At 51.5% G+C, this 11,311-nt stretch overlaps 1 protein-coding gene across 3 annotated transcripts in view; it reads right to left on the reverse strand.

Annotated features, from left to right (window-relative positions):
- The window catches only part of LOC308234869 (sulfotransferase 2A1-like), a gene marked incomplete at its 5' end in the record, with an annotated part of 64,902 nt that overhangs the window by 35,327 nt on the left and 18,264 nt on the right, over nt 1-11,311 (reverse strand). The window lies entirely within an intron of this gene.

An 11,311-nucleotide genomic window follows, 5' to 3' on the forward strand; every position in this document is an offset into this window, starting at 1 on the left:
GCGTGCAGCACAACAGGCGGTATCTTTTTTTTTTTTTTAAATATATTTTTTATTGATTTTTTACAGAGAGGAAGGGAGAGGGATAGAGAGCCAGAAACATCGATGAGAGAGAAACATCGATCAGCTGCCTCCTGCACACCTCCCACTGGGGATGTGCCTGCAACCAAGGTACATGCCCTTGACCAGAATCGAACCCGGGACCCTTCAGTCCGCAGGCCGACGCTCTATCCACTGAGCCAAACCGGTTTTGGCAACAGGCGGTATCTTATTTTGTTGTTGTTGTTGCGATGGTAAATGGGAGTGTTTTGGGGTTTTTTTAAGTTGTAAATGAAACTTTTCATTTTTCTCTAATATTAGTAGTTAACGAAAGGAATGTCTCCCTATCCTGTTTTGTTTTGTGTTTTGTTTTGTTTTTAAATTGATGAGAGAAAGAGAGAGAGAGGGTGTGGGAGGCACAGGGACGCCTCGTCCTCACTCCTCAGGATCTGCCATTAGCACAGCGAGGCCATTCCCCTCCCACGGGGACCATGTGCTTTGGCTACGGTGTCAGGATCTTGGCGAGAATCTCCTCGGAAAGCAAACACGCCTAAAGCGTTTCCTTGACTTGTGTGCGCGCACGCACACGAAAAACAACGTTTTGCACAGCTGGGTTGTCCTGCCCTGGAAAAGGACAGAAGACCGTCTGTGAACCGAGAGCTCCATCTTTCTGTCCGTTTAGTGACAACGTTTGGGGCTTTCTACCCTTCAGAGGACAGAGGAAGGTTGTGCGACGAGAGAGAGGTTTGGAATCCAATCCTGACAACATCCAGGAAGTCCGTAAAATCCCCTTAGTTCTCTCTTATCACGGGGTAAGGGAAAGGACTAAGCCAGCCGTGGGCAAACTACGGCCCGCGGGCCGGATCCGGCTGTTCTATCCGGTTCTCTTGCTCTCCCCTCCGCTCCTTTACTTTGAATTTATATGAGTTCACACAAACACTCCATCCATGCTTTTGTTCCGGCCCTCCGGTCCAGTGTAAGAACCCATGGTGGCCCTCGAGTCAGAAAGTTGGCCCACCCCTGGACTAAACATTTCTCTTTCGTTCAGAATCCAATTAAGAAACCTTGATTATAGATGATAGTAGAAACCCGGTGCATGAAATTCATGCACGGGGGTGGGTGGGGTGGGTGGGTACCCTCAGCCCAGCCTGGACCCTCTCCAATCAGGGACTGCTCGCTCCTAACTGCTCACCTTCCTGCCTGCCTAATCGCCCCTAACTGCCCCCCCCCCCGCCAGCCTGATCACCCCTAACTGCCTCTACCTGCCAGCCTGATCGCCCCTAACTGCCTCCCCCCCCCCCCCCGCTGGCCTGGTCAGCCCCAATTGCCTCCCCTCCCCCGCCGGCCTAGTCGCTCCTCACTGCCCCCCTCTGCTGGCTTGGTCACCCCTAACTGCCACCCTGCCAGCCTGGTTGCCCCCTCACTGTCCCCCCTGCCGGCCTGGTCACCACTCAATGCCCCCCCTGCCGACCTGGTCACCCCTTAATGCCCCCCCTGCCAGCCTGGTTGCCCCTAACTGCCCTCCTGCCGGCCTGGTCACCCCCAACTGCCGCCCCTGCCAGCCTGGTCACCTCCAACTGCCCCCCCCTGCTGGCCTGGTCGCCCCTCACTGCCCCCCTCTGCCAGCCTGGTCATCCCTCACTGCCCCCCTCTGCCAGCCTGGTCACCCCTCACTGTCCCCCCTGCTGGCCTGGTCACGCCCAACTGCCCCCCCCGCTGGCCTGGTTGCCCCTCAATGCCCCTGCTGGCCTGGTCACCTCCAACTGTCCCCCCCTGCTGGCCTGGTTGCCCCTCAATGCCTCCCTCTGCCAGCCTGGTCATCCCTCACTGCCCCCCTCTGCCAGCCTGGTCACCCCTCACTGCCCCCCTCTGCCAGCCTGGTCATCCCTCACTGCCCCCCCCTCTGCCAGCCTGGTCACCCCTCATGCCCCCCCTGCCGGCCTTGTCGCCCCACGCTGCCTGCTGTTTGGTTGTTACTGTGAGGGCATCACAACCAATTTGCATATTACCCTTTTATTAGTATAGATGACCCAACTATTGGACTTTTTTCTTTTTTTGAGCCAATTGTAATTTTTCTTTAGACACTTCATGTCACTCTCCAGCTAATGGAGACAATAAATAAGGGTTTCTCCCTGGATGGGTAGCTCAGTTGGTTAGAGCACAGTCCCAATACGCCAAGGTTTCGGGTTCGATCCCCAGTCAGGGCATATACAAGAACCAACCAATGGATGCATCGATTAAGTGGAACAACAAAGCTATCTCTCTCTCTCTCTCTCTCTCTCTCTCTCTCTAATAAATAAATTAATAAATACTTTCTGCTGAAGAAACGTCCTCAGCAGAGGGGAAGAGGGACAATTCGCCCACACATTGTGTTAAGAGCAGAATCACTAGAAAACACAGGATCTTGAATGTCTGCCTTCAAAAATCTGAAAAAGCTGGGCTCTCCCTATATTCCTGTGGCGTAACCGTCCAGGTATATCGCTGCTGATTCCAAGTTACAGGCACACAAAAATGGACTCTGGGAGGCCCTGGCCTGGGAGCTCGCTTGGCCAGAGCATCATCCCCGATACGCCAAGGCTGTGCGGGTTTGGTCCCCGGTCAGGGCACATACAAGAATCAACCAATGGATGTAGAGGTAAGTGGAACAACACATCCATGTTTCTCTCTCCTTCCCGCTCTCTCTCTCTCAAATCAATGCATTAAATAAAAAAAAAAAATTGACCCTGAAAAGCATTACTTAAGTTATAATCCAGAAATAGGAATTATTTCCAGGGATATTTGAAAGCAGAGTGTGAGGACTGGGCACCTCTGGATGTCAGAGAATCTCTATAGTATTGGATGCTTTTTTTTTTTTTTTTAATATATATTTCTTTTTAGATTTCAGAGAGGAAGGGAGGAGAGAGAGAGAAACATCAATGATGAGAATCATGGATCCGCTGCCTCCAGCATGTCCCCTACTGGGGATGGAGCCCGAAACCCAGGCATGTGCCCTTGGCCGGAATCGAACCTGGGACCCTTCAGTCCGCAGGCCGACGCTCTACCCACGGAGCCACACCGGCCAGGGCGGATGCTCTTGAATCTTGCAAAAAGTAAGTAAGGGTCTATTTTTTAGGAAGTGCCCTACGCCCAGTCACAGGTGAGCTAGTGCTTAAAGACCTGGCTCCCTAGATGGCTCCCGGGAGATGGGTTCTGTAGGGGCGGAATCATGAATCATGGGGACTCAGGGAGTCGCGGTCATGGTCAGCGCAGGGGTCTCTACTGATTGGTCAGGGATAGGGTAGAGGTAGCTGGTCACTGCACCTGTCCCTGATGTCAGCCACAGTGTCACCCAGTCTTTTTTTTAAAAAAATATATTTTATTGATATTTTACAGAAAGGAAGGGAGAGGGATAGAGAGCTAGAAACATCGATGAGAGAGAAACATCGATCAGCTGCCTCCTGCACACCTCCCGCTGGGGATGTGCCCGCAACCAAGGTACACACCCTTGACCCGAACCGAACCCGGGACCCTTCAGTCCGCAGGCCGACGCTCTATCCACTGAGCCATACCGGTTTCGGCTCACCCAGTCTTATTTTGCCACTTTTCTGGGCTTGGAGCCGAAATACCAGGGCAGCCTAGGTGTCATCTCTAGTTTCACCGAAGCTCTGTCTCTGTGGCCAACAGACCGGAGGCTTTTGTTCCTGAGATTATTTGGTGCCACCAGAACATCACTGTCCTGAGGGCTACTGGATACGAATGTAAACATGCAGCGGAGAAGGAGGCAGGTGAGCCAGGGTGCTGGACGGGGCCAGTTTCCATCAAAAGGGGAGCAGAACAGGTCTCACTAAAAAAAAAAGAAAAAATTTTATAGCTGGCTACAAGCTCTCTACTCCAACAGTCATGGAGGTCAGGTGAGAAGAATCAGAAGCTCTGCAGACACCGGAGAGAGTTACAATATTCTTTTGTCCAGTTTTTTTTTTTAAGGATCATAAAAGTGGAAATAACCACTAAATTACGGCATGGTCTGGTCCGAATTAGCTGCATTGTTTTGCAGCTACCAGTCCACCATATTGTACCTCGATCATCCTATCTAATAAAGAGGGGATATGCTAATTGACTGCCATGCCCTCAAAGATGGCGGCACCCACAGCCAATAAGGAGGGAATATGCTAATTGACTGCCACACCCTCAAAGATGGCAGCACCCACAGCCAATAAGGAGGGGATATGCTAATTGACTGACACACCCTCAAAGATGGAAGCGCCCACAGCCAATAAGGAGGGAATATGCTAATTGACTGTCACACCCTCAAAGATGGCAGCACCCACAGCCAATAAGGAGGGAATATGCTAATTGACTGACACACCCTCAAAGATGGAAGCGCCCACAGCCAATAAGGAGGGAATATGCTAATTGACTGTCACACCCTCAAAGATGGCAGCACCCACAGCCAATAAGGAGGGGATATGCTAATTGACTGACACACCCTCAAAGATGGAAGCACCCACAGCCAATAAGGAGGGGATATGCTAATTGACTGACACACCCTCAAAGATGGAAGCACCCACAGCCAATAAGGAGGGAATATGCTAATTGACTGTCACACCCTCAAAGATGGAAGCACCCACAGCCAATAAGGAGGGGATATGCTAATTGACTGCCATGCCCTCAAAGATGGCAGTGCCCACAGCCACAAGTTGGTGGCACCCAGTCCCTTAAGCCCCACTGGGGCGCCTGCCTCCAGAGTCCCCCAGCCCCCTAGCTGACCAGGGCTGGCCCAAGGTGCAGGCAAGCCTCGGGTGGCGGCTGCCCAGCTGCCCAGGGCTGCTTGAGGCTTGGTAACCGGGGCCGGCCGAGGCCTGCGCTGCCGGCAGTGGCAGCAGCAGAGGTATGATGGGGGTGTCGTCTTCCCCTGATCGCCGGGTCACCTCCTGCCCCTGAGGGCTCCCGGGCTGTGAGAGGGGGCAGGCCGGGCTGAGGGACCCCCCTCCAGTGCATGAATTTTCATGCACCAGGCCTCTAGTATCTGGATAAAGCTGGAGGGAAGGGGGGAGAAATAAAGGGGCCCCCCAGTTGTGCAGCCCAGGTGGACAGCAGGAATGGTGGGCCCGGAAGGAGCTCCTCATTCATTCCGAGGTCTCCCTGTGGTTGCCCCGGGGTCAGGGTGTCAGCTAGGGTGGGGAGGCGTTGGCAGGGGTGGGGCAGACCAGTGAATGGGCAGCCCTAAGAGTGTGAGACACGCTGTGACGAGGACAAGTACAGGACCCCAGGGGACCACCATCAAGTAAGCACTTGCCCCCACACTGGGGAGGGGAGAGAGGGCAAAGGTCACCCCAGGTACAGCTCCTGGACAAGTGCTGTGCTACTTAAACAGAGAGCAGGAGAAGAGACTGGGTGAAGGTGGGTGAAAAGCTACACCCCTCTGTCCATGTCCCATAGCCCAGAACCTTGGCTGCCGGGGAGGCTGGGGAAAGCAGGCTTGACTCTCAGTGGCCACGGACCAGCTCACAATCAGGGTCTCACCTCTGTGCTGGAAAGAGCCTGGGTAAGGGAGGGGTGGGGGGGCAGCTGGTCTGATGCATCCTATCTAATGAAAGAGTAATATGCAAATTGACCATACCCCTGCTATACCCACATGCCACGCCCACCAGCCAATCAGGAGCGAATGTGCAAATTAACCCAACCAAGATGGCTGCAGCCATGGAGAGAGCAGGAGGCTAGGGTTGCCCCTGGCGATGGAACAAGCCAAGCTTTCCGCACACCCTGGCCTGCCTTGGCCTCTGCTCAAGGCTACAAAGTTTCAATGATAGAAGATAAATATATCCCAACAAAATTGGCTGCGGCCACGGAGCGAGCAGGAGGATAGGGTTGCCCCCGGCGATGGAAGAAGCCAAGCTTTCTGCACACCCTGGCCTGCCTTGGCCTCTGGCTCAAGGCTACAAAGTTTCAATTATAGAAGATACATAAATCCCAACAAAATTGGCTGCGGCCACGGGGCGAGCAGGAGACTTGGCTCTGCTCAAGGCTACAAAGTTTCAATTGTAGAAGATAAATAAATCCTAGATACCAGGGCCTCTGCTTGGGTCGCAAGGGGGCGTGGCCGGCCTGCAAACCACCACAGGCCCCTCACCCAAGCCGCCCCACGCCCCAAGGGAACCCCCACCCTGATCCGGGACACCCTTCAGGGTAAACTAGCTGGCCCCCACCCATGCACCAGGCCTCTATCCTATCTAATAAAAGAATAATATGCAAATTGACCATCACTCCAACACACAAGATGGCTGCCCCCATGTGGTCAAAGATCCTGCCCCCATGTGGACACAAGATGGCCACAACAAGATGGCCAGCAGGGGAGGGCAGTTGAGAGGGACCAGGCCTGCAAGGGAGGGCAGTTGGGGGCAATAAAACCTGCAGGGAAAGGCAGTTAGGGGTGACCAGGCCTGCAGGGGAGAGCAGTTGGGGGGAACCAGGCCTGCAGGGGAGGGCAGTTAGGGGCAATCAGGCTGGCAGGGGAGCAGTTAGGCATCAATCAGGCTGGCAGGGGAGTGGTTAGGGGGTGATCAGGCTGGCAGGCAGAAGCAGTTAGAGGCAATCAGGAAGGCAGGCAGGCAAGCAGTTGGGAGCCAGCAGTCCTGGATTGTGAGAGGGATGTCTGACCGGGGGGGTAGGATTGGGCTTAAACCGGCAGTCGGACATCCCTCGAGGGGTCCCAGATTGGAGAGGGTGCAGGCTGGGCTGAGGGACACCCTCCCCCCGCCGTGCACGAATTCCGTGCACGGGGCCTCTAGTCTGATGATAACAACCAAGCAGCCGGGATAACGAAACCACCAAATGCCATCTGCTGAGCACACGCGGCTCAGCAGAAATTCTGCCAGCACGTGACCCACAGTTCTCTCACGGAGACGATTTGGCAGCCCAGAGATGTGCCGCCCTGTCTTATAATAAATGGGGACACTGAGTCACAGCGTCGCTCTCTGAGCCTCCCTCCCCTCACCTGCCTCGTGAAGGCACCACTGCCTATGTGGACCTGAGGAAGTAACACGCCATGCTCCCAGCACACAGTGGGACCTCAGGAGATGACCTGCTTTCCTGAGAGCTGCTGGACGGTGGGAAGTATTCCCGCACCCTCCGGTGGTCGAACAGCGCAGCTGGTGCCATCTGGTGGCCACATCCTGCAACTGTTCCGCCGAGCACTGGAGGATGTTGCTTCTTTTTTTTTTTTTTCTTTTTTTTTAATATATTTTATTGATTTTTTACAGAGAGGAAGGGAGAGGGATAGAGAGTTAGAAACATCGATGAGAGAGAAACATCGATCAGCTGCCTCCTGCACACCTCCCACGGGGGATGTGCCCGCCACCAAGGTACATGCCCTTGACCGGAATCGAACCTGGGACCCCTGAGTCCGCAGGCTGACGCTCTATCCACTGAGCCAAACCGGTTTCGGCAGGAAGTTGCTTCTTGGTGGAGTTCTCCCTCAGCTCAGGTGAGGGTCGGACAGACGACCATGAGGGAGGCTGGTTTCGAGACCCAGAGAGCCATGGGGTCGTGACAGACTGGGAAGCCATCCCAGGTCTCCAGCAAAGTGCTGCGGCGTGGTTAGTTTAAAAAAAAAAAATCCCCATTTTTGTGAATTGCGTCTCTACACTAATTGGCCAGATGATGGTGATCTCTGGACGCATAATAATCTGGCCACTCAGTGTATATTCTATAGAATAAAAAGCTAATATGCAAGTTGTCCCCTTGACCAGGAGTTCAACCAGCAGGCAGGCCGGCCAACCACCCATGTCCCACCCCGCCCCCCCTCACCCCGGCCAGGCTGGCTGGACCCCACCCATGCACGAATTCATGCACCGGGCCTCTAATATATATATATATGTATATGTGTGTGTGTGTATATATATATATATATGTATATGTATATTGTGTGTGTGTGTGTGTATATATATACACATACACACACTGATTGGCCAGATTATTATGCGTTCAGAGATCATAATAATCTGGCCACTCAGTGTATATATTAGAGGCCCAGTGCATGAAAATGTGCATGGGTGGGGTCCGGCCAGCCTGGCCAGGGGGAAGGGACGTGGGCGGTTGTCCGGCCTGCCTGCTGGTTGAATTCCTGGTCGAGGGGAGAATTTGCATATTAGCCTTTTATTCTATAGGATAGACACCGAGTGGCCAGATTGTTATGCGCTCAGAGATCACCATCACCTGGCCACTCCGTGTATTTTTAGTGGTGGGCACTGGTCACAATTGTTTTGCGAGTACTTTGCTGGCCACACTCATCTGGAGGCTGCCCACAGCCCATTATCCTATAGAACAAAAGCCTAATAGGCAAAACAACCGAACAGCGGAATGACTGGTGGGACGACCGGTCACTAGGATGCGCACTGACCACCAGGGGGCAGACGCTCAACGCAGGAGCTGCCCCCAGCCCACAGGCCCCAGGCCAACCAAGGCGGGTGCCAGTGGGAGCCCCCTGATCGTCCCACCGGTCGCCCCACGGATCGGCCCTGGTCACCGGCCAGGCCTAGGGACCCTACCCATGCATGAATTTAGAGCACCAGGCCTCTAGGAGTGTCATAATATTTTTAAAAAAATCTTCCCCTTTTTTTTGAGCTCTTCCTTGCTTTCGGCACAAGCAGATGCTGATGTTTCACAGGGTTTTGTGTCTGCTCCAGATCTCGAATCCACCATGGTTCTCTGAGTGAAGAATGGAGGTTATAAATAAAATTTTTTTTTTTTTAGGCATTGAAGCATGCAGATCAGCAGTTCCTACTAAGGAACTGTACCTCTGGGGATTTATCTGAAGAAACCCCAAACACTAAATTGCAAAGACAATATGCACCCATATATTCGCTGCAGCATTATTTACAATAGCCAAGACAGGGACGCACCTAAGTGTCCACCAACAGATGGATGGATAAAGAAGGGTGCGTACATACACAACGGAGTATTAGTCGGCCATAGAAAAGAGGGAAACCTTGCCATCTGCAACAACATGGACGGGGCCGGGAGGGTATCGTTGAGTGAAATAAGTCAGATTGAGAAAGACAAATGCCAGAGGATTTCACTTATGGAATCTGAAACAGACTCATAGGTACAGAGGCCATTTTGACGGTTTCCAGATGGGAGAAAGTCGTGGGGGGTGGATGAAAACAGTGAAGGGATTAAGAAGTACCAATTGGCAGACACGGAATAGTCATGGGATATAAAGTACACATCGGGAGTCTCGTCAAATAGTCCTATATAATAAAAGCCTAATATGCTAAGTGTCTGGTCGTCCGTCAACCAATCAAAGCGTAATATGCTAATGATATGCTAAGGCCCCTCAACCGCTTGCTATGACGTGCACTGACCACCAGGGGGCAGACGCTCCGAATGGCAGGTTAGCTTGCTGCTGGGGTCCAGCTGATCGGGACTGAGCGAGACGGGCCAGACACGCGCTGGGGCCCTCCTGCAGTCCCTCCCTGGCCCCGATCGTGCACTGGTGGGGTCCCTCAGCCTGGCCTAAATCCAGGACCCCTTGGGGGATATCAGAGAGCCGGTTTCAGCCTGATCCTGCAGGCCAGACTTAGGTCGAATTCGTGCACCGGCCTCTAGTATAGTCAATAATATTGTAATAATTGTGAATAGTGTCAGATAGGTACTAGATTTATCAAGGTGATCACTTTATAAGTTATATAAATGTTTAATTGTGATGCTGAACACCTGAAACTAATCTAATAGTGCATGTCAACTGTAATTGAAAAATTAAAAAATTATATTGAAAATAAAAGAGAGATAAAGTATGAAAAGCAGAGAGTATAGTAATTGGCATTGAGTGAGTCAGCAATAAATGTGGAGGAGGAGTTATGTATGTACTGTAAGAGGGGAGGGAGATCAGTATCTTAATTACAAGGTATTTTGTACTTGTCAATACCTTGAGTGTAATAAAAACCACTTAAGAAAAAAAAAAGGGGGGAGGGAGATTATTTTATATGAAATGGACTTACTAATGACTCCAAAAGGAACATTTTAGTTAAAAAAAAACAAAACCAAACACAGAATAATTTTTATTCTAATCTTAGAGAAATTATGGTAAAATTTTTAAATTCATTTTTTGGCTTCATCTATTAGGCTGAGTAAATTATATAGCCCTTCTGATATACAGAAGATTAAAGCTATTGGGTTCTCAGCAGACATTCATTTGGGCTCAGGCAGCCTTGGCCTACCCACCTATAGAACACGAATCTAACCTATTTCCATCAATAAAATCACCATTTTCATGGGCTCTCAACAGACGCTTCCATTGGATGTGTTCTCAACCGAGTTGATAATTAGCTGTGGGACCTGGGATTTAAAAAAATCCAGAGAAAGAAGGTAATTATGTGGCAGGGGAAAAAGCATCCAGTTTATGTTCCCGGAAATTGTTTTCAAGTGAAAAAAAAAAAAAAAATCACCCCCACTTCTTCATTCTCTCTTTGTGTGTGTGTGTGTGTTTTTTTTTTTTTTTAATATATTTTATTGATATTTCACAGAGAGGAAGGGAGAGGGATAGAGAGTTAGAAACATTGATGAGAGAGAAACATCGATCAGCTGCCTCCTGCACACCTCCCACTGGGGATGTGCCCGCAACCAAGGTACATGCCCTTGACCGGAATCGAACCCGGGACCCTTTAGTCCGCAGGCCAACCCTCTATCCACTGAGCCAAACCGGTTTCGGCTGTGTTTTTTGTTTTAATCCTCACCTGAGGATATCGTTTTCATTGATTTTTAAGAGAGAGTGGAAGAGAGTGGGAAAGGCAGAGAGAAATACTGATGTGCGAGAAACACATCTGTAGTTGCCTCCTGCACGAGCCCTGACCAGGGCCCTGGCTGAGGAGGAAACTGCAACCGAGGTAGGTGACCGTGACCGGAATCGAACCTGGGACCCTTCGGTCTGCAGGCCGATGCTCTATCCCAGGGGTGGGCAAACTTTTTGACTCGGGGGCCACAATGGGTTCTTAAACTGGACCGGAGGGCCGGAACAAAAGCATGGATGGAGTGTTTGTGTGAACTCATATAAATTCAAAGTCAAGGAGCGGAGGGGAGAGCAAGAGAACCGGATAGAACTGCCGGATCCGGCCCGCGGGCCGTAGTTTGCCCACGGCTGCATCCACTGAACCAAACCGGCTAGGGCTCTGTTTGTTTTTAAACCGGCTGGATTCCGCTCTCGTGGAATTCATCACTGAATTCCCAGAATGTATTCTGAGTTAATGATTATTCAAGCGGACGTGACTTTTGGTTTCAGAGCTGCTATCCAAGAAGCGTT

The sequence above is a fragment of the Plecotus auritus genome (genome assembly GCF_963455305.1).
Source record: "Plecotus auritus genome assembly, chromosome: 10".
Taxonomy (NCBI): Eukaryota; Metazoa; Chordata; class Mammalia; order Chiroptera; family Vespertilionidae; genus Plecotus; species Plecotus auritus.